We start from the raw sequence: 19,956 nt of genomic DNA on the forward strand, positions 1-19,956 counted from the left end.
GTGACTTTTGTGGTTGCTTTTGCCTTGCCGTGTTCAGCAAGGTCTTTGTTGTTATACTGAACAATAGTTGCCTTGTATGAAGAACAGGGGCCCTCAACCTGCGTAGCATGAATTCAGAAGACATGGCAGGTGTTGCAAATGGTTTAGGCCCACTTTGTAGAGGAGAATTTTTCAGTCACTGGCTCCTGCTCGCATCATCTGTTTCCACATTATGGTTCCTCAAAGACTGTTGCTGTCATACTTTATGTCATTCTTTTGGCTTTAAGGGAAGAAAGCCGTAAAATGCGCTCTGTGAATTTTCTAACTGCTTGTCCTCCTCCAGGTTCTGACAAATCCTCATGGGAGCCATGGCAGGATTGGAAATGGCAGGAAAAGGACACTGAACTTCCACAGGTAAGAAACTAAATTTCTCCTTTTTTGTGCTTATGCTTGTTCAAAAATAAACTTAATCACAGGAAGTTTAGTCCTAAGTCGTTTATATTCTTACATAATCATTATAAACTGGTGGTTTTTGTTTTTGGTCATTGGTGATGTTCACCAAAATAGCCAGATGTGTCTAGGGGGAGATCACTTAAGCTTTCCTAACTATTTCCTTCAATTCATCTGTATTACACAATGGCTTGTGGGATTTCAGTTTCCTCCTCATGCAGTGTCAAGTCCATTTCCCCCCCAAACCGCATCCCACCACACTCAGCAGCTATTTAAAGTGTCAGCTGCTGCTCCCAATTACTCCTCTCCATGCCAAACCAGAAGCTCAGGCCACGCAAACGGAGGCCTCCCCAGTGCGACTTTTATCTGTTTGTTTTCATATTTCCCTTCCCTCGGTCAGCCCTCCTCCCTTTTGCTCTTACTGTTTTTGCCTCCACCAAGGATTATTGTGTTTTTCCTCCAGCTGACCTTGGTTACATAAACTAACGCCTGATCCCTCTGCCTTGATTCTCCTCCCTGTCCAAGTCCCCGTTTTCCCTGTCCCACCGCTCTGCCAGGCTCCTATCCTCTGGGCGCTCCCACAAAGCCCACTGTTTTGATTACATTGTGAAATTGGAGCCAGTGCTATTTATTCCCAGGCTGGGGTAGTGTGGAGGACCTAGTTGGAGGATGAACCAGAGAGGGAGAAGCCAGGAAGCTGTTGTGGTTAAATAAGGCGGATGGTGTTGGTGGGTGAACTGTTTATGTCTTCTCATAACCTCTCTTTGTGTGCTGTGCATCCAGCCAGCTGTTTCAAATAAGCAGAACTCCCAGGGTCACACGTCACTGTCAGCAGTTTCTGCACATAACCCAAACCCCAGCATTCAGCTTTGGCCGTCACAGGGTGGCAGATTGGCCTAGTGGTTTGAGACACCATCCAACTGTCCTTCAGCTGAAGGACTGAAGCTAAGGCCCCTCTTTTGAAACCCTGCTGAAGTATTAGTGAGACTTACACTAACCTGCTTTCAGAGCTTCATAGCAGGAATACTGTGCAGTGAGCAGACCTGATGACAACAGTGTCTGAATAATAATGTTGCTGTTCACCAAAATCTGTTTGGTTCAGTGAAGGCTTGTCGAACTTTCCCAAAGCACCCAAATCCATATAAGTCCCACTGGTTCTCTTCTATATCATATTTCTATATATCTTGACCTTTGACCTCTATAGAAGGATGCAAGATAATACAGGCAATTCCACTATAAGTTTGCATAGTGCTTCTTCTTGCCTCTTTTCATCCTAATGTTTCTTTGCTTAAAGTTTGCCAACAATGAATCATTAGTCTACATGTATTGCAGTTTCTCACAGTTAACAGAACAGCACAATATAATTAGCATGTGTAGATATATGAACGTCTGCACTGATGGCTTATGTGTGTCACCTCACCTTTTGATTATGATCCCAGTATCCCAATACCACACTGTGAGCTTTACAGAGTTTGAGCTGAAAAAGAACAGTAGGGACTTCGTATTGAGGACAAAACGTGTGACTGTGCACCTCTAACCAGAATCTGATGTAGTCTGTCCCCGTATACTAATGTCTCACGTTAAAAAAACATCTCTCTTTAGTCAGATTTCTTCCAGTAGCTCCTCTTTAACTCTCGCCTTGTCTAGCACTTCTGTAAAAGGACACAGACACATTAAGTCTCCTCTCTGAGGTTCACATTGAATCACCTCATTTCCAGATTAACGCTGCACTTAAATCATGGTGCAGCTGAGTGCTGAAAACAGCTGAAAACACTTCAAACACTGGTTTGCTCTACAAGACCCCAGGGCACACATTTCAAGTATCTGTTGCTTTGGAGCAGAGTTATAGCTGTGTTTCAGTTCGCCTGCAGACACACATGCACTCCTCATCTCTCAGTGGCTCAACAGTGTGTCAGCTCTCTGTCTTTAACCGGCTGATCAATACACACACACAGTAGTTTTCTAAACACATTTGCTTCAATAGGTCATGCACTTGACCTTGTGTTAAATGTAAAACATTCAAATATGCAAGCGCTCACATTTGCCTGCGCACACACAGGTTTGTGTACTTGAGATTTTGGTTAGTTTAGAATAGAATGAAAGTCATGTGTGTTGCTGTTGTCATTAGTGAAATACTGATTCACTATTGTTCTCAGAAAACGTGTGCACACACACACACACACACACACACACAGCTCACGCCAACCGGAGATGCGCAGCCAAGCATTAGATTACTGGGAAATGATCAGCCAGGGTAGACAGGAAACACTGCAGGAGAGTGAAGTGTGTGTTTGGACAAGTGTGTGTGTGTGTGTGTGTGTGTGCTTCCTTACCACGGATAGTCTCATACCAAAAACAAGCAGACCATGTAATGGTGTCATTTTAAAATACATGTTTGGATTTGATAGAACACAAAGTGTGTTATTAACAATTTAGCTGCTCCTACACACAAAGTGAAAGATAGATTACAGTGTTAAAAGAAGAGGTGAAGATAAGACTGTATTCAGAATCCCTGAAACCACACCGGGAACCAACTGTCTCTGATCGGATTTAGGAAAATGCTGCACAAAGCAGGGTGGGACTTGCAAGCGGACCTTCTGTTTGGCTTCATCCAGACATTATTTATTTTGGTTTTATTTTCAGATTGGTTACAGGCCAGGGTCCATTATTGTAAGTGGCTGTTTCTGTCGGACTGAGGCACAGGATGAGTTCTGAATAAGGAGTGGCACCAGCTTTTGGTACTTGACTGACAGGGACATTTGAAACAAGTTAATTTGAAGGAAATTAGGGCTAAAATGCCAAAGCAACCAAGGGAGCAGTTCTACATATAAACAATACAGCTGAACTTCATGTAGTTCAAATATACACGAAGTAAAAAAGGCTAAAACAGACCCATAGAAAACAGCAGATGACATATATCAAAGGTCCACAGCCATAATTAAACTGGGGACATTTCAGTTGCAGGGTATGCCTCTAAAGCTTAATTCATTGTTGTGGGGTTATGGTGTAGCTATGGTGCCTACAAACATAGCTGCCTCCTCAAAACATACTGTAGCTACATTTCAGGGCTACAGAGATACCATGTGAGGAATATAATTAAAACACAATACAGGTTGGTCATGCACAGTACATCTGTGTCATGTTGCAGAGTCGCCAACTAGTACAATCTGAAGTTGCCGTATAAATTAAAACTTAAGTCAGGACTACATGTAACTTCTTGGTCAAGCATTAATCTGGCTGAAATACAACTTTCCCACGCTTGTTCTTGATTGCAAAAAAGACATGATTTAACAGCTGTTGCCAAATTTGGTTAATGTGCAGTATGTTATGGCTGAAGAACAAAATGGTCCTCAGCCTACAGCGTGTGTTGTAACACAGAGTCACTGGTCTGGCCTGCCCTGCACAGACTTCAGCTGGGAGGGATAGATAGGGGGCTGCGGATTAGTGTGCTTTTAAGCGTATCAGACATCTTAACTAACATAAGGGGGTTTGATAAAGAATTTGGAGTGATACCAAATAAACCTGCTTAAATGAGCCCATACTGGGCCCACAGATTAAGTGAAGTCACGGGCTTTACCAGAAAACTGCATGAACGCTGAGCCACAGCCTCTGAAATATTGCTTGGCATGTGTGGCTTGGAAGCTAGGATTGTAACTTCCTGTTCGTTCTGTTTGGTACAGCATCCTATCCTAATTATCCAAAGTGGACACGTCTTCTCAGACTGATGTAAAGTAGTGCTGCCAGCAAATGTCAGTGTACTGTCAGTGCCTCAGTGCGTCTCAAAGCAAGGTGAGACTTGCTAGTGACGACAACGATGATGATAACCTGCCTCATACCTCGTTTCTCATGGTGATGAACAGCTCTCCCAAAAAGTCCGTTTTATCCTGTTTTAAAGAAGGTTTTTAAAGAGGTCTCTCCTGAATAAGCATGGAAGTGATAACGGCAACAACAGCAGTTTGTTTTGAAGATCAGAAGGTGCTGCAGAGGTTGACATTGTCTAAAACTGTGTCATTCATGGAGATTATGGAACTGTGATTTGTTCACATTATTCATTGTAAGATTGTGCATTAAGAATCTTGTTTTGAATAACTTGAAAAGATAATTTAATTCTCATTTTTTTCACTCTGTCCATTTCAACTGATTCTTTTAAAATGCTGGGTTGCTGGTTGTGAACGTCAGGCGTCCTCTCGTTACTTTGTGGATTAATAAATCCTGTCTGTCAGGCTCCCGGTGGAAATGTCTGCATTATCAGTGGTGGACATGACAGGATGTGGTGCGACTAATGCAAACTGCTCTGTAGCCACATGGAAAAGTGGTGCTGCTGACCCAGACCAATTCCCACATAAGTGTGGATGGTGGCTGTGTTAGATAATAGGAAATGGTTTCATTCAGATCAGAAAAAAAGTTGGCCCAAAGCTTTGTTTGAGTTTGAAGAGGACATCTTACAGTCTTGCTCCAAACAGACATCATGTAACTCTTTATGATGCACCTGTTGAAATAGATCATGGTACAAATGTAAAGCACGGGAGGATTAATACATTTACAGTCACTTTAGCCTCTTGAGGAGGTGAAAGTGAAAACAGCAAATAGCAGTATTTCCCTCCAGAGGTGACCATGTGGGATGTAATAACGTTTGTAATCTGTACTTTAGAGAGTTTACGTCTGTCAGTTGAGCATCCATTACCACTTAGTGTATGTTGTGTTGTGTGCGTTTGCCAGAAGGATGCGGTCATCTCAGAAAGTGGCTGCTAATCATAAATCCATCCCTCCAGAGGACTGTAAATGACTTGCAGGCCATTTGTTCCCTGAGACTAAATGTTCCTGATGACAAAGATGCTGCTTTTTGTAAAAGCCACACATTACTGAAGCAGGTATCTTGTTAAAGAAACTCAAGAGTGGGGTGTTTTGTTAGTCCTTGTCTGGAGCCCTCTCAGTGTTAGTGTTCTCTTTTTATTCTTTCAGAGACAAACCTCCTAACTATCACCGAATTTTTGAAAGTCTTTGTCTTGTTTCTCTTCTGTCTGTTTGATAGTGCATGAAAGCATTAAACAAACAAGTGATGTAATGCCAAGTGCAGCTGACCGTGCTTATCTCTGCACCCTCAGCAAGACAAGGTGACTTTCCTGCAGCGAGGCATCTAGGACACTCGCAGCAAGCAGAACAATATGATCAAATCATGTCATTCAGTCATCCTCTTGTCTTCTGTTTTTTGTAACTACATTTTCGTCTCAGGACCTGCATGAACCAAGCACTTCACATGACTTCAACAAACGAGGCGAAGGAATGGAGAGTAGGAGCCACTCACTCATTTCACTGATTGTGTCCTCTGTTTTTAAAATCTAAAGTCACCTACATTCATCTTGGGCTTCCCGGATGAGCGGAGCAGGGTGCAGAATCTCAATCAGTGCTTGACCATTTCCATGACATTCACTCACTGACTCGACTTCTCTGCAGCCTCAAGCTTTTTTCCATTTAGTTCCACATCTAATTCTAATGCCCTCCTCCTTGAAGATGCTCGATAGTAGATATCAGACTCAAGCAGCGTTGAGTGCTTTTACTGGCCAGTGTGTCATGTTTGATGTTAAATCCTGCACTGTGAAAAGTGGGGGAGGCTATGAAAAGGTGAAAAAAGTGGGTCATCCATGGGTTTCTCTTCCATATTGTGCATTGCTTTGAGAGGAAAATGCTGAAACAAGGAGCTTTGGAGTGGAAGAGCTTTATCCCCTAAGTACAAAGAACTTTTACTTTAATCTTACTGATCCACTACCCAGATTTGAGGATGCAAATTTGTCCAAACCCCCTGAGAAAAACAAGACGATGAAAACAACAAAAAACACATTCACTGTGTGAAATGTTTTTAGATTCAGCCCTAATTAGGTGTTCTCAGCTGGGCCGTGGCCTGCATCACATTCTGCGTTTTGCTATTCAAATGTATGAAAATGAGTGGATGTGCCATTTGCTGCTCTGCTGTGGTGGTGTTGTTTGGGTTTTGATTATTTGCTTGTTCGTTACTGAGGTTTTGGCCTAGCAGCTGTGTGAAACTGCTTTCCCAATTATTACAAGATTTAAAAAAATGTCCACATTATGTAAAACATCAAATGGTATATTTATTCAAAATGTGCGCTTTTCCTAGTGAAGATAGTTTAATTAGACATCCAAAGGATGTGATTTAGTCTTTCCAGACATGTCTTAACCATGGTAAGCGTCTCATTTTTCTTTACTTCTCAATAATTCCCATCCTCCACCTTGTCCTGTACCCTCACCTCTCTCTCATTTAACCAGCCGTCCTCTGCTCTCCCTTCCCCCTCCATCCATCCAAGACAGACTAAATTAATAGACAGATCTGAGAAAGAGCAAAGAAGCAGAGAAATGGAAAGCTAAATTACATGGTGAGAGGGGGAAGGACGCCGAGGAAATGGAAAGAGCAAAGGCTGCTGGGATAGAGTGATGAGATGAAGAGAGAATTGATTGAAAGAGACAATGGACAGATTAGGGGTGGAGGCCAGATGATACCCAGAGGTACAGTTAAACACATATGAGGCTGATCAATAAGGGATCCCCCCCACAGACACACACACACCTTAGGGGATGAAAGGACAATACACACCCCATTTTGCCCCCTCCCCCACCCAACTGCACACACATACACATTTACACATACACATCACTGGTCTCTGGTGGTTAGGCAACCTGACCTGTCCTCTCTGTTTCCTTTTGCTGTAAACTTCTGACCAGTTAAGCTTTGAACAGAAAAAAACCAAGCACGGATTGGTGACAGACTGATAGGACAGGACCTTCTGCTGCTGAAATGAACTGTGGAAGAAATAAATCAACAAAAATTGTAATTTGAGAAGACACGACTAGGGTTTTTCCATGGGTCGGTCCACCTCAGCATCACTCTGCCAAGCTGTGATGACATGTGTCTCTACTACAGCCTCACACCAAAAGGAAGCCACGCAGCCACATAGACCGAGCAGGGCTGCTTATGTTTGTTCTCCTGTGATCCCACCCCCAGTTCAGGAACCAGTGGTCTGAAATGTTCCAGCTGCTTGTCAAAAGATGACTTCAAGTTATAAAGTTCCTCACACAGAGAAAAAATAGTAATGCAAAGCTTCAGTGAACTTTAATTCAATAATTAATCAATAATTTGATTTTAATTCAACTTTGTTTCCACTGGTTTGGTAAAATGAAGCCATTCTATAAGCATATCACCACCTTTAGCTGTGTTGCTTCAGGTACTGGTGAGATGATGAAATATGACCCGGGCAGTTTATAATACAGGATTTTACTGTTCTTGAAATTTATCGCAGCAGGGTCATTTAATCTGTTATCTATAAACTGTTCAAATACAGTGTTAACAAAATAATGTATCAGGAATGTGCACTTCCTCGTATTTGTATGAGCCAGTTTCACTGTGAGTGGCCTGCCTATGGCCAGGTCCCTACCAGACATTACTTTGTTGGTGAAAGGGGCATTTTGACTCATTGAACACTCTGAAAGTTTCATTGGTAATATTGCACAAAGATGTTTCATAACAAATGGGACACCCCAGACAATGCTAGGAGCATGGTGGGACAATTTAATAAGGGTGTGTGGACCCTCTCACAGCAGGGGGCTGCTGAGTTTCTATAATGACCTCGCCAGCATGTAGACACTTGATACTCACAAGAGAGCGGAGCGACCAATTGGACTTTGTGTGCACATGGCCTGAAGGGAGCTGATCGGTAGTGCAGATGGCTGTGGAGTGGCTCTACTTTGAATGTGGTTATAGAGCTCGGAGAACAGGCTCGACCAGAGAAGACTCACAGTTTTGAGGAAGAGTTAATGAAGACATGTGGGAATTGGAGCAGCACTGTGGTGTGACTGTGTATTTGTGCTAACATGTTGATTGGATGTTTGTGTGTTTGTGTGTGTGTGTGTAATAACTGGTCTGTAGTTTACTGCCAGCTTGGGCATCTGTTACCTGACTGATTTCAAAGCCTACACATCCAAAGGAGTGGCTACCAGCCGCCTGTGAAACCAAAACCACTTTGTATCCTCATCTGCTGTTTACTAGTGGTGCAAACACATCCACAACACAGCATGAGGAGTCACATAAAATTCAAACTCACTGACACTGAAGCTGCAGCTCTACAACAGCCAACTGCTGCAATATAGCCCCAGTGAAAACAGTAAAGAATTGTAGAAATGGATTGGAGTTTAAACTCTCCATGAATTTACTGTGTAATGTGTAATTACACATGGAGTTTTTCACTGGTGTCAACATTTGAGCAGCATCGGTCACGGTGAAGCATGGAGCTTCTGCTGTAAGTCTGGTTCTATCTGCACCGGCCAGCAGGGAGGACAGAGTAATGACTAGTATTTAGGCTGCTGTCAGGCCACTGTGCTGATAACAGTGTGTAGGAGAGAGTGTGGAAATAGACTGTCAATCCTTCAATATGACTCCCATAACCACTGCAGCACCCAGAACACACACACACACGTAGACATGAGGGGGTAAGATAAAGCACAGGGGAGTTATTATGGAGCTTTAAACAGGCAATTCAAATATTTTCTGCCCCTTGAGGGTTTCAGACAAAGAAGAAATAAACTTGTTTTTCCTTTGTGGTGTGGGAATCACATCAGCACAATGAAGTGCTGCTGTGAGAAGCCATTAATTCCTTTTAATTAGGTCTTGCAGATTTGGGACTCTTAGATTCAAAAATCCTCTCACATATTTTTGTAGCTTTGGTCCTCATTCCTTTTGATTATGGTGACATTTTACTTACCAGCTTTATTGCGGAGTTACAGCAGAGATGTGATGCAGACGAGACTGCACTGGTCCGGGCCTTGACCTGGGACCAGAGTCGAGGTTGACATTAAAACGGAGCACATGGGCCATCATGAGAGAGGAATAAGACAGTTGTCCACAAGCTCAGTGTTCTCTTCTGTGATCCCAAGTTGATTAGGCTAAAAGTTTACAGCAAATGCACTGTACCGGTGGCTCTTGAGGCAGCTGGTGAATCCTTTCCAGGGTCATAGAGGTGCAGTAGTGTGTAAAAGAAAGCAGTGTAGAAATATAAAAAAAGTCTAAATCAAAAAGAAGTCAACAAGAATCAGATCAGTTATCACCACCAGTAATGGACTGTGTCATAAACTGTAACTTTAAGAGAGCAGCAGATGAGCCCTCGGTCACTGAAGACAAGAGCAAACAGAGATGTGTTTGTAGTCTATGACAGAGCCAGGGTGCGGTTGTATTCAGTGGTTGGAGGTCTATCATTGTCTGATTGTGTATTTCACACACGCACACACTCACACACTCTCACACACTCATAAATCTACCTGGTGATTATACTGCTGTGAATGAGTGGAGGTGTACACTGATCCTGCATGGGTAAAAGGAGGCTGGTTGTATAGTATTGGCTGACATAACAGTGTGTGTGTGGGTGTCAGTGTGCATTCCTCTCAAAAGATCTTTTAAGGAGCTCATTTGTGACACAGTAGGGGACTACAGCGCAGTCTTACACTACCAGTCATATTGATCATGTGTGTGTTACAATACATAGGTGTGTGTTTGTGTTGGAACACAAGTTATCTGATTCTGAAACAGAGGATTTCGTTTGCAAAATACAGATTTCGTTCACAGTCAGACATTCATTTAGCTTTTGTCTGACACATTACAAGAATGAATTACTTTTCACATAAGCCAAGGAATGTTGGATTCATTTTCAACAACAGTCATGAAGCCAGGGAAGTTTATCGACTGATCTAGATCAAACTCCAACATGGATGAAACCCACATCACTCTGTTGCACTGAAGGGGATAATAGAAACATCTTTATGGTCAAATCCAACCACCCTCATCTGAAGTTTTCCTCTTGACCAGGATTTATATTGAGTAAAGGTACAGACTACCTCTGAGAACGAGCAGCTTTTAAGAAAGAAAGCACAGGAAGCCCAAGTCCCTAAATTCTGAACCACGCCTCTCTCAAAACATTGATTATGCTCAGGCCAAATTTGTGACACACACACACACACACTAACTAGTAGTTGCAACCAGCACAAGACTGATGGGGGCTGGGAGGGTGTCTATTGTGTTGCTATCGTTTGTACTAGAGTAGAAGGGATGGGGGGTGCTGCTCACACAGTACCACACAACCCCCAACACACACATAGGCTTGTATACAGACACACAGTCATGCTTCCATCACTTTGGTGGATATTACATGGACTTGCATTCATACATCCTGGAGACTTAGTCTAACCATGACCATAAGCACTACTTGTCTTACCCTAAACTTAAACCAAGTCTTTTCCCATAGAATTTAAATGATTTAAGTCCTGGGAACTTTTTTTGTTCTCAAAAGGAAGGAGTTCCCACTTTTTAAACAGATTTATGTCATCACACACACACACACACACACACACTCCTCCCACTGTTATGACAGGCTGCCTCTTCCCAGCCCCATGAGGTAAAACCCACAGCCCTCTGTCCACTGAGAGAGAATCCATAGCATGCTTGTCTCTCAGAGCTAAACCTGGAGGGGCCACTGGTGCACCTCACCCCTCCATCTGCATGTAACGACCCAGTCAATTCCCAGTGCAACCAGTCCAAACCAAGCCAAAGTAAAACAAGAGGCAGTATCTCTGTAAAGGGAAGCTGGGAGTGTATATGTGGGGGATGATTAGGAGCTGGGACAGGTCATAGACTTGATTTATGGCCCATCCCAACTGTCGTGGTGCAATCAAAACGCACCAGTGGTCCCAATCTGTATCCACCTCCGCCTCCCTTGGTGGCAGAGCAAGGGGGGCTGGGAGTGTGTGGTTGTGGGTGTGTTTCTTTGTATCTGTGCATGTGTGTGTGTGTGTTGGAGGTTGTAACACACACACCAGCTTATCAGTGCTTGGGCAGCTGTGTACCTGACGCTGTGTAATCTCACTGATCCCATTACCAATAATGTTGAACCAGTCTTCAGAGCTGCTTACACTGGTGTCACAGGGGCAGCTGGATGTTGTGCCAAATGTTGGATTTAGCTTTAAAACTTAAAAGTTTTAAAAGAACACCACAACATTTTGGGAAACACGTTTATGCGCTCTTAAACCGTCAAAAGATTGATATCAGCTTTGTCTTTGTGAATGTAGTGAGAAACAATTTCAATCAAGCTTATGGAAGATGGATAAATCTGCTAGAATTATTAAATCAAAAGGGAAAAAAACTAACTCTTGAAACATACTAGCAGCCCTGTGAGGCTGTATCTGGGTACAGTGGGTCTTCAAGCTAAATACTAATGTCAGCATGCTAACAATGACAAAATGCTGATTTTAGCAGATATTATGCTCACCATGGTTACCATCTTAGCTCAGGTTGCAGAAGAATTCATTCTGTAGGGAACAGACCCAGTTTCCAGTTTATCAGGTCCACCTAGTTAAAACTAGTGTTCTCTGATACAACAGTCGTGCGATAAATCCTCAGTCATGGAGTTTCCAATGTCCAGTTTTTGATGGAAAAGTGTGATATTGGTTCAACTGTATAATCAGTGTGAAGGATGTAGTTTGTGCTGATGTTGAATCGTGCGCACTATACAAAGATGTCTTTCTGTTACGGAGCCTATCCTCACTGATACAAATGGGGTAAAAGTGGTAGATTTTGAATTGCATTGGCGCTGAAAAAATAAAAATGAATGGTAGAGGTAGAGCACAAACCAATCTTTTAGGGTTGTATGTACTATAAAGATGTTATGGTATTGTCTCTGCTGTTCATTGAGGTAGAATTCAATGTCTACCTATTATTTGGGTCTGTAGTAATGCTCCATATGATGATTTTTAGACGTGGTATATGGTACACACTTTTTTTGACAGTGTGCCAGTCTCTGCCTTCTCCCTCGTTTGAGTGCAAGATGCTGATTGTTTGCTATGCAAATATCTAATTATCTTTCAAGATACCAATTACCTGAATGCTCCTCACCTGCTGTTCAAGTGGCATCAGTACTTCATAGTTGTGACACTGATGAGGAAAACGTTTCGTCTTCTTTCCTGTTGTTGTGCATTGAATGCCACTCTCTCCTGTCATTGTTTCTCAAACCTGGGAATAGCTGTGGCCAGGGACCATTCTCCAGCCTATCGTTGGTGGACCACAGAGGATCTGGTCAGTCCAGCTCCAAATACAAAAATATGTGGGATGATGTCAGTAAAAAATGGCTGTTACAAAATTTCTGACTGCTCCTCTGGGCTGTGTGGTGTTGTTTATCTACATGTGTTCCTGCCTCCTGGCCAGATGAAAGCAAAGTGCTGGCTGGTGCCTGCCTTCCAAGGTCAGGTCACTCAGACCTTGTTTAGATGTGAATGATGCTTTGGGTGAATTTAGAGCGGAGGCGGTGGGTGCTGTTATCCCCTACCTTCCTGTATAATGAGGTGTGTGTGTGTGTGTGTGTTTGTGGAAGTTAAGGGTTGGTGACCCTTGTGCTGTTGTGCTGTCTGGGGCACAATGATGAATGAGATTGTTAGAGTGGAGGTGTGAGACTTGACTATAGATTTTCTTCACCATCAGACAAATGCACACACACACACACTCTCATATGCAATGTACTCTTGCATGAATGTGTACATGCCGATCTTGCTGTCTTTCTCCTCCTTGAAATGTCATTTGCACATTACTTTTCCTCTTGCATTTATTCCCCATTGTGCCTTGGAATGGGTATCATTTGGAAGTTTTTCGATGTAGATGTCAGTATGATGCATGAGTTTCAGAACTGATACTAAAACAATGCTTTTTCAATATCTTACGATCTTCAGTTCCTTAAGAATTGCTGAGTATTAGGATGTTTTCCTCTTTTTTGTACAGAATAAGCACAACATCTGGGAGGCATCACTTTTTACACATTTTAACATAAATACATGTGCATAGAATATAGTATAAAATTAAAAAACAATCAAGGAATGTCTGTACAAAGAATGAGAAGATGAGACAACTATTGCAGTGTTAACTTTAAGTGAACAGTTTTCACTGGGGCTGCAGGTACAGTACCCTCACTGTTTGTTAGGCCAGCATCTGTAGCACAGACAGTCAAAAACTGTCACGAAAGTTGGCTTTGAATATCTGAGAATATCACCCCATTTTTACCAAATGTGTTTGAGTAGAATATCAGCCAAAAAAATCTCATCCTGTAGTTTTCTCAAACTAGGTAATTACTCCTCCAGTACCTCAGTCAATATGTAGAAGTTTCCCAAGGTGTTAGGAGATGCCAGGTGATTGCATTCAAGCAGTCGGTGTCATTCTGTTCGATGAGTGACATTATAGCAAAGCTTGACGACAGTGAGCTTATTAAAAGATAGTTGATTGTGCTTTTAGACCTACATAACCTAGAAAATTTGATTGTCTAGATTATTTACCTATAGATGTGAAGCCTACACAAAAACTGGTGCTATTTCTTGCATGTCAATTGTCTGACACAACAAACCAAAAAGAAGGGGGTATAGCTGATAGGTGATGGATATCACCCATATACAGCAGTAAGCCTAACGATGTCACCAGCAGTCCTATGAATAGTGTTAAGGCACCTCTGACCCTTTCGAATGAAAGCCTCTCAGTTCCTCAAACATCTCATTTGATGAATGCACAGTAGACGCTCTTAAAGCATCCATCACACAGCTGAAAATACCCTCTAAAATATGACTTCACTTCAACTCAGAACAGTGCAAGAACCACCAAAATCCAAACAATATCACCATGCAACAAGCAGCGCACACAGTGACGTTATTATTCAACCACAGCTAAAACAGGCTGCTCCACTGTGTGCTTCCCAGAGGAGAAAAGTCGTGCTCTTTTCAAACGTAGATAAATTTTCAAGACCTTTTTAAATTTTTACATTCCCCATTGTCTAGTGTAACAGAAATAATTTAAACCCCATTCTGCCTGGTTCACCTTTAAAAGTGTGCTGTGCAGATTTTTACTATACCTTCCCAGTAGGAGGTGAGGCTGGAGCTAAGAGGGAAATGTTCCCTATGTGAGCATTTAACTCTGAATGCAGAGAGCTGCTTCAGAGATGCTGCACTATTTATGGTGAGGGAGTGAGGAAAGCACATGGGCGTCAGGAGTGAAGCATTCCTGCTTCTTTACTGCCAGGACTGCAGATTCGAATGCAGAGCAGAGCGAGAAATGGAGTTTAGAGGACTGAGTCTGAAGTGAACACACTGGTTCCAGTCCCATTAGTCACTTGGTTTTCCTTGGTATTGGCAGATAAATTATGTGATTCATAGAACTGCGTAAGTCATGGTGCCCTCCTTCAATATGTTTACTAGGGATGGGCCAGGGATGATTCATTAGATTATTAAAAAAACAAAATAGTTTATGCGACAATTGTATTTTAAAAAATGTAATAATCTTGGAACAGATGACTGTGATTAGAATAGTATAATAATTTTGCTTGAAATGCACATCCCTAATGTTTCCTGTGTTGAGGATAACATTAGAGTCCATATGAATGCCCCCCTCTTGTGGTATTCACAACTTTGGAGGTAGAAATTTCTAGTTCCAAGTTAACAAGTTAAGTTGTGATTTGGTATTGAAGTTGTCAGAAATGGTGGGAGACATGGAAATTACTCAGTGGATGATATGCTAATATGTTGTCATTTTAGTGTTTTATAATGTTTTGAGGAAAATATCTATATTCCCAACTGCCTCACATTTCCTGCATTAACACACCCGCTGTGTAGCCACATTTTTAGCCTCGGTGGCTTCTATTAGGCAATCACAGCGAGGAGTCTTTTGGCATTCATGTTGCCTAGCAGCGGTGTTCTTACGGTGTAACCACTTGCTACCATGTACTCACCTACCATGTTGTAACCATGAGCTCACAAGTTCCATTTGATGTGACCATTAAGTTGTGTCATTGTTTACAAGGAAGTGCAGTGGAAGCAGTAATTCATTGGCCAGGCTGTTGGTGTCTACATACAGTAGAACCAATTTTCAGGGAAGACGTTAAGTAGAGGTCTTTATTTAAGAATGAATTAAGAGAGAAATGCTATAAAATTGTGTCAAAAGTTGGTGTAAACCAGTGGCTCTCAAACCTTTCCTGTTATGTGTCCCTTTGGAAGCTGAAAATGTCATAGCATAGATTTTCATTGACGGGTAACAGTACCAAAAAAAAAGCTGGAAATGTATTATGTTACTTTTCTTTTGCTTGATGAGTATCATAGTTTCTCTTTTCCTCCTTGTCAAAACAACTGACCCATCTTGTATTTCACGTTATTTTGGCTTCTGAACCCTAAATCTGGGATCAGAGAACTAGTGTGTCTTTATTGTTCCCATATGGATCAGATTGGTAGTCACAGCAGGCGTAACAGGAAAAGTACAGGCAGAACTAATATCTGTAACGATGAATCCACCCTGATTTAAAGGCAGTGCAAGAAATTAATGATGTTATTGTTTGACAAATAAGTTTGCCAAAACTCTTGCTTCTTGTACCATTAATATGGGGGCGTACTTACTGTGTGGTCTCCAGGTTTTGCTCATTCCAGATTCCACTCAGAAGTGGGCCGAGACCCTCCTTTTTAAGCTGTGTGGGTCTAGGTGTTTGTCAGTTGAACGAACCGACAGCTGACACACTTGATTTTAAACTGCATGAAAGAGGCAAATGCCAAAATGAGAGGAAAATAACCAGAAGTGTATTTTAGAGACAGATTATAGAGAATGGTGGGAATATCAGTGACTAGAGCTCGAGAAAGCCAGCCAGATTTCTGACAGTATGAGGGAATGACTGAAGGGTGGGTGATGAAGAGGAGGCGTAACTCCTCTCTCCTCCTCCTTTTACCCCTTCAGCTCACCTTTCATCCCTCTGCTCCTCTGCAGCCTAATAATCTGACTGACATTCGTGTCCTTCAGCACCTTATTGTAAACCTCCTGGTTGTAAAACAGGCAGAGGTGAAAGAAAGTCACAGTGATGATATCTCTTCCTCTCTCTACCACACAAACACACACACACACACACCGCGTCAGTTGGGAAGTAAACAACATTTGTGCAATCTCTATTCAGACAGGAATGTGCAGAGCTCTTATCTGTTTTTCTTCTTTAATTTACATCTCCCTTCCATGACGTTCCTCTCTGTGTCAGTTCTGTCAGACCAGCATGCTTTGCTCCAGCCAGCAGCGGCTTCATACGGGCGCGCTCACCAAGGGTGGCCCAAACCACGATGGCAAGTCCACCTTCAGGGTGGTCCACTGTGGCAGAGCAGGTTTGTTGTTAGAGATTACTCATAGCTTCAGACAGTGTCATGCTTCTGAGACTGTATTACACTGAAAGGTAACTCGCTGCCGTTGTCAGGGTGTTACATTTGATCATGTGAAACATTGTGGCTTACACACACACACATACACAGGCACACACATATCTCATATCTCACACACATATCTCTACACAGGCCTCCATTTTAGGCATTTATTAACAATATGAATATGAACACAGATAATTAGAAATGCCTCCACTCTGTCTCTGTCTCTCTCAAGCACACATCCAAACACACAGTCTACCCTCCCCCATGACATATCTAGAAATCCAGTAATATAAGGTACATTTGCATTGTGAGCAGCACATAGAAATCCCCCTCCTGAGCTCCATAATTGGCCTTCAGGCTGTGGTTTCTTGTGCCAGCCTGGAGCACTAAAACCGGAGTAAAGCAGCAGCAGCACCGGGGCCAGCACAACGCAGCTCACCTCCAAGAGGAATCCACGGCATTTAACAGAGCCTGGTGAGGAGAGGTGGCCGGCTGTGGATGTCAACAGGACTGTGCTCAGAACAGAGGCTATCCTCAAGTGCCCTCGGTGGAGGGTTGGTGGACTATGACTTCTACTAAGTTTGTTTAAAAACTATAAAAAAAAAAGAGAGAAATTGAATGACTGTAGCTGCAGCTTCAGGAAGTATGTCATATTAGTTTAGAAACAAGGAAGCAAACAAATTTAATGTCTGTCAGGGGCTGCCAATAATAAAAACTTTTATCATGGCCAGATCTTATTGTCTCTGTTTGTTCAGCTTTCTAGGAAACAGACTTCCAGTTCAGTTTTGATGGTGTTGTTTTTAGAGAAAATCACAGCCACAACAGATTTGCTTACAGATAATTCTATTTCTTTGAACCCTCCAGCAACTCTGACTGTGTGAGCGCTTGATTCGGTGTTTATCTTGGTTATTCACCTTTGTATCATCCCATTATCCGATTCACAGTTGTGGGAATACCTAAGGCTCTTCGTAGTTTCATGACTTGTCAAAAGTGGAGTGGTTGACAAGCGGAGTGCAGTGGCTCTTCTGCTTTCCAACTTCGACAGAGGAATAATTTTTTTTTTTCGATGTTTTGGAGAAGCTGAGTTAGTTTTTACTTCAGTCCTGACTCTTCTGCAGTCAGGAGGGAAAAACAGCTCTAGCACTGGTCCTTAAACTGTTTTACAGCCTCCTTCTCACCTTTGTATGTTATACAACTAGCATGGCTCCATAAGCAAAACACACCCTAATGTTTTATTAAGGCAACACTATGGAAAAGCAGCATTAACCGCATGGGACTACAAAGGCGCTCTTTGTGTAGCGGTGTGTTTTACACACACACAGCATTCAGAGAGGACCAGACAACACAGCAGCCACACTAACATTTACCCTTCACTCTCTCTGCACTGCCCTTGTTATTGCCCAGGCAGGCACAGAAAGGAGCCTTTATATATATCCGTGTGTGTGTGTGTGTGTGTGTTTGTGTGCAGGTCTGCCCTGCTCCTCTATGAGAGCATGCTATCCATGATTTGCAAAATCACCTCCACTGCTCTTCCTTCAAGAACACTGCCTTTAATATTATCCTCAGGTTGCAACGGCGAGCACTTTAACTGCGGCCCTAAAAAAAGGCCAGTGTTGTAAGGGAAAGAGGATTATGGCACTGGTTTATAGAGAGAGAGAGAGAGAGAGAGAGAGAGAGAGAGGGTGTATTGTGTGTGAGTGCTTGGAGGTGAGTACCATGTCAGTCGGAAATGAATTTTCAGAGCAGTTGTTCAATGTTTCAGAAGACTGTTGGAGGCTAATCCTTTACTGAGCTCTGTTTCATAGCAGCACGGCTCGTTTTTTTTTTTTTTCCAGAACCTGACTTTCAAGGTTCAATTTTTCTTCATCATGTAGAGCAAAAGGGATCATGTCTGTGGCCAAATCGATCTTTCACAATTCTAAATGCATGCTCATGGTTTAAAGTCTTTGGCGCCGGTTGTTGATAGTAAAGTGACAGCCTGGAGGCCTTGTGTTAACTATTTCACCACTATGACAGTTCACTCTTGAGTGTAAGCATGAAGGGGTTTTTTCAATATTGTTTTTTGTCTCCTCAGATGTCATTGGTTCCCAGTTTGTGTGTGTGTGTGTGTGTAAGAGTTGTTTTATTTCTTCTGAGGCCTGACGTGAGATGTTGAGAAAACATGTTTCAAGTGTTTGTTGTGTGTGTTTTTTGTTTTTTTCTCCAGTGTCCAGGAGGTCCACTGTTTTTCACCAGTGCAGTAGTCATTCCTGGAAATATCTGTTAAACTTTAAACTTTTCCCTAGACACAATTAAAGTTTTATTCAAGCGTGGAGGAGGAAGGTCTTGAATCCCAATGGAATCTTGATGGAATTCAGTTTTTATAGAGGAAATAGTTTTTTTATATAGCTGTTAAATTACAACATTAAAATCAGCCAAGTGTCCCTTTATATACTGGCTTCATTGCTCCATGATAATGCTTTAACATATACTGCGCTGAGTAATTGTTGACCTCCAGCAAATCATGGATAGCATGCTGTCATGGAGGAGTAGGGCAGATCTGCCCATACACACACACATCCACACACACATAACTTTAATGTACAGTTTTTGGTTGTAAAAATGACTGACACAATGCCTTCTCAGATATCACATTGTATTACCAGTGCCAACTACTCAGACATTAGCTGTGGCTAAGTGTCTTCGAGTTCACTTGAATGTGTCACTGTTCAAACTAACACGTAGCAACAACCGCAGCCGATTGGTATACGGCGTAACGTGTGAGTCTGAGACACAGTGAGCTGTCACATAGGCATGTGTGCCCAGTAACCATTGGTGGTCAGTGTCCTACTTCTCAGTATATTCTGTATTTTTTCTTATGCGGTGTCCTTGTGCCTTGACGAGACAGTCACGAGACAAGAGGTTGCACAGAGGTTTTGTAGTGGTCGCAGAGGAAAGCAGCTGCTTGATTGGAAAGTCATATCAGCACAGCTTTGCTCAGTAGTGTCCTCATGCGCTTGTATTAATTAGCGTATTTTACCGATAGGTCAATGGATCACGCTGATTTGAATGAATTTAAAGAGCTCCCTCTGCTGGACCTGTTGGCAGATTACTTCAAATGGTCTGTTGCCTTCAAAGATTTTGAATTCGAACAGGCCATTACCGTTTGAACATTCAGTTTTCCCCCCACATTCTAATGAAACTTAGAATTTCAGATAAAATAGGACTGCCTTTGTAGCTAGCAATGTACACACTGAGCGTCTGAACGGTCTGTCCGACAGTTTCTGACTAGTCTTAAGA

General features: G+C 42.4%; 1 protein-coding gene across 2 annotated transcripts in view; it reads left to right on the forward strand.

Annotated features, from left to right (window-relative positions):
- The first annotated feature begins 320 nt into the window (after nucleotides 1-320).
- The window catches only part of plxnb1b (plexin b1b), a 72,164-nt gene continuing 52,528 nt past the window's right edge, over nucleotides 321-19,956 (forward strand). For both annotated transcript variants that reach the window (XM_070838731.1, XM_070838738.1), the window contains exon 1: nucleotides 321-393. The gene's annotated coding sequence lies outside the window, so the exon portion shown is untranslated. The remainder of the gene's footprint in view (nucleotides 394-19,956) is intronic.

This window comes from Pempheris klunzingeri, chromosome 2 (assembly GCF_042242105.1).
Source record: "Pempheris klunzingeri isolate RE-2024b chromosome 2, fPemKlu1.hap1, whole genome shotgun sequence".
In the NCBI taxonomy this organism is placed as follows: domain Eukaryota; kingdom Metazoa; phylum Chordata; class Actinopteri; order Acropomatiformes; family Pempheridae; genus Pempheris; species Pempheris klunzingeri.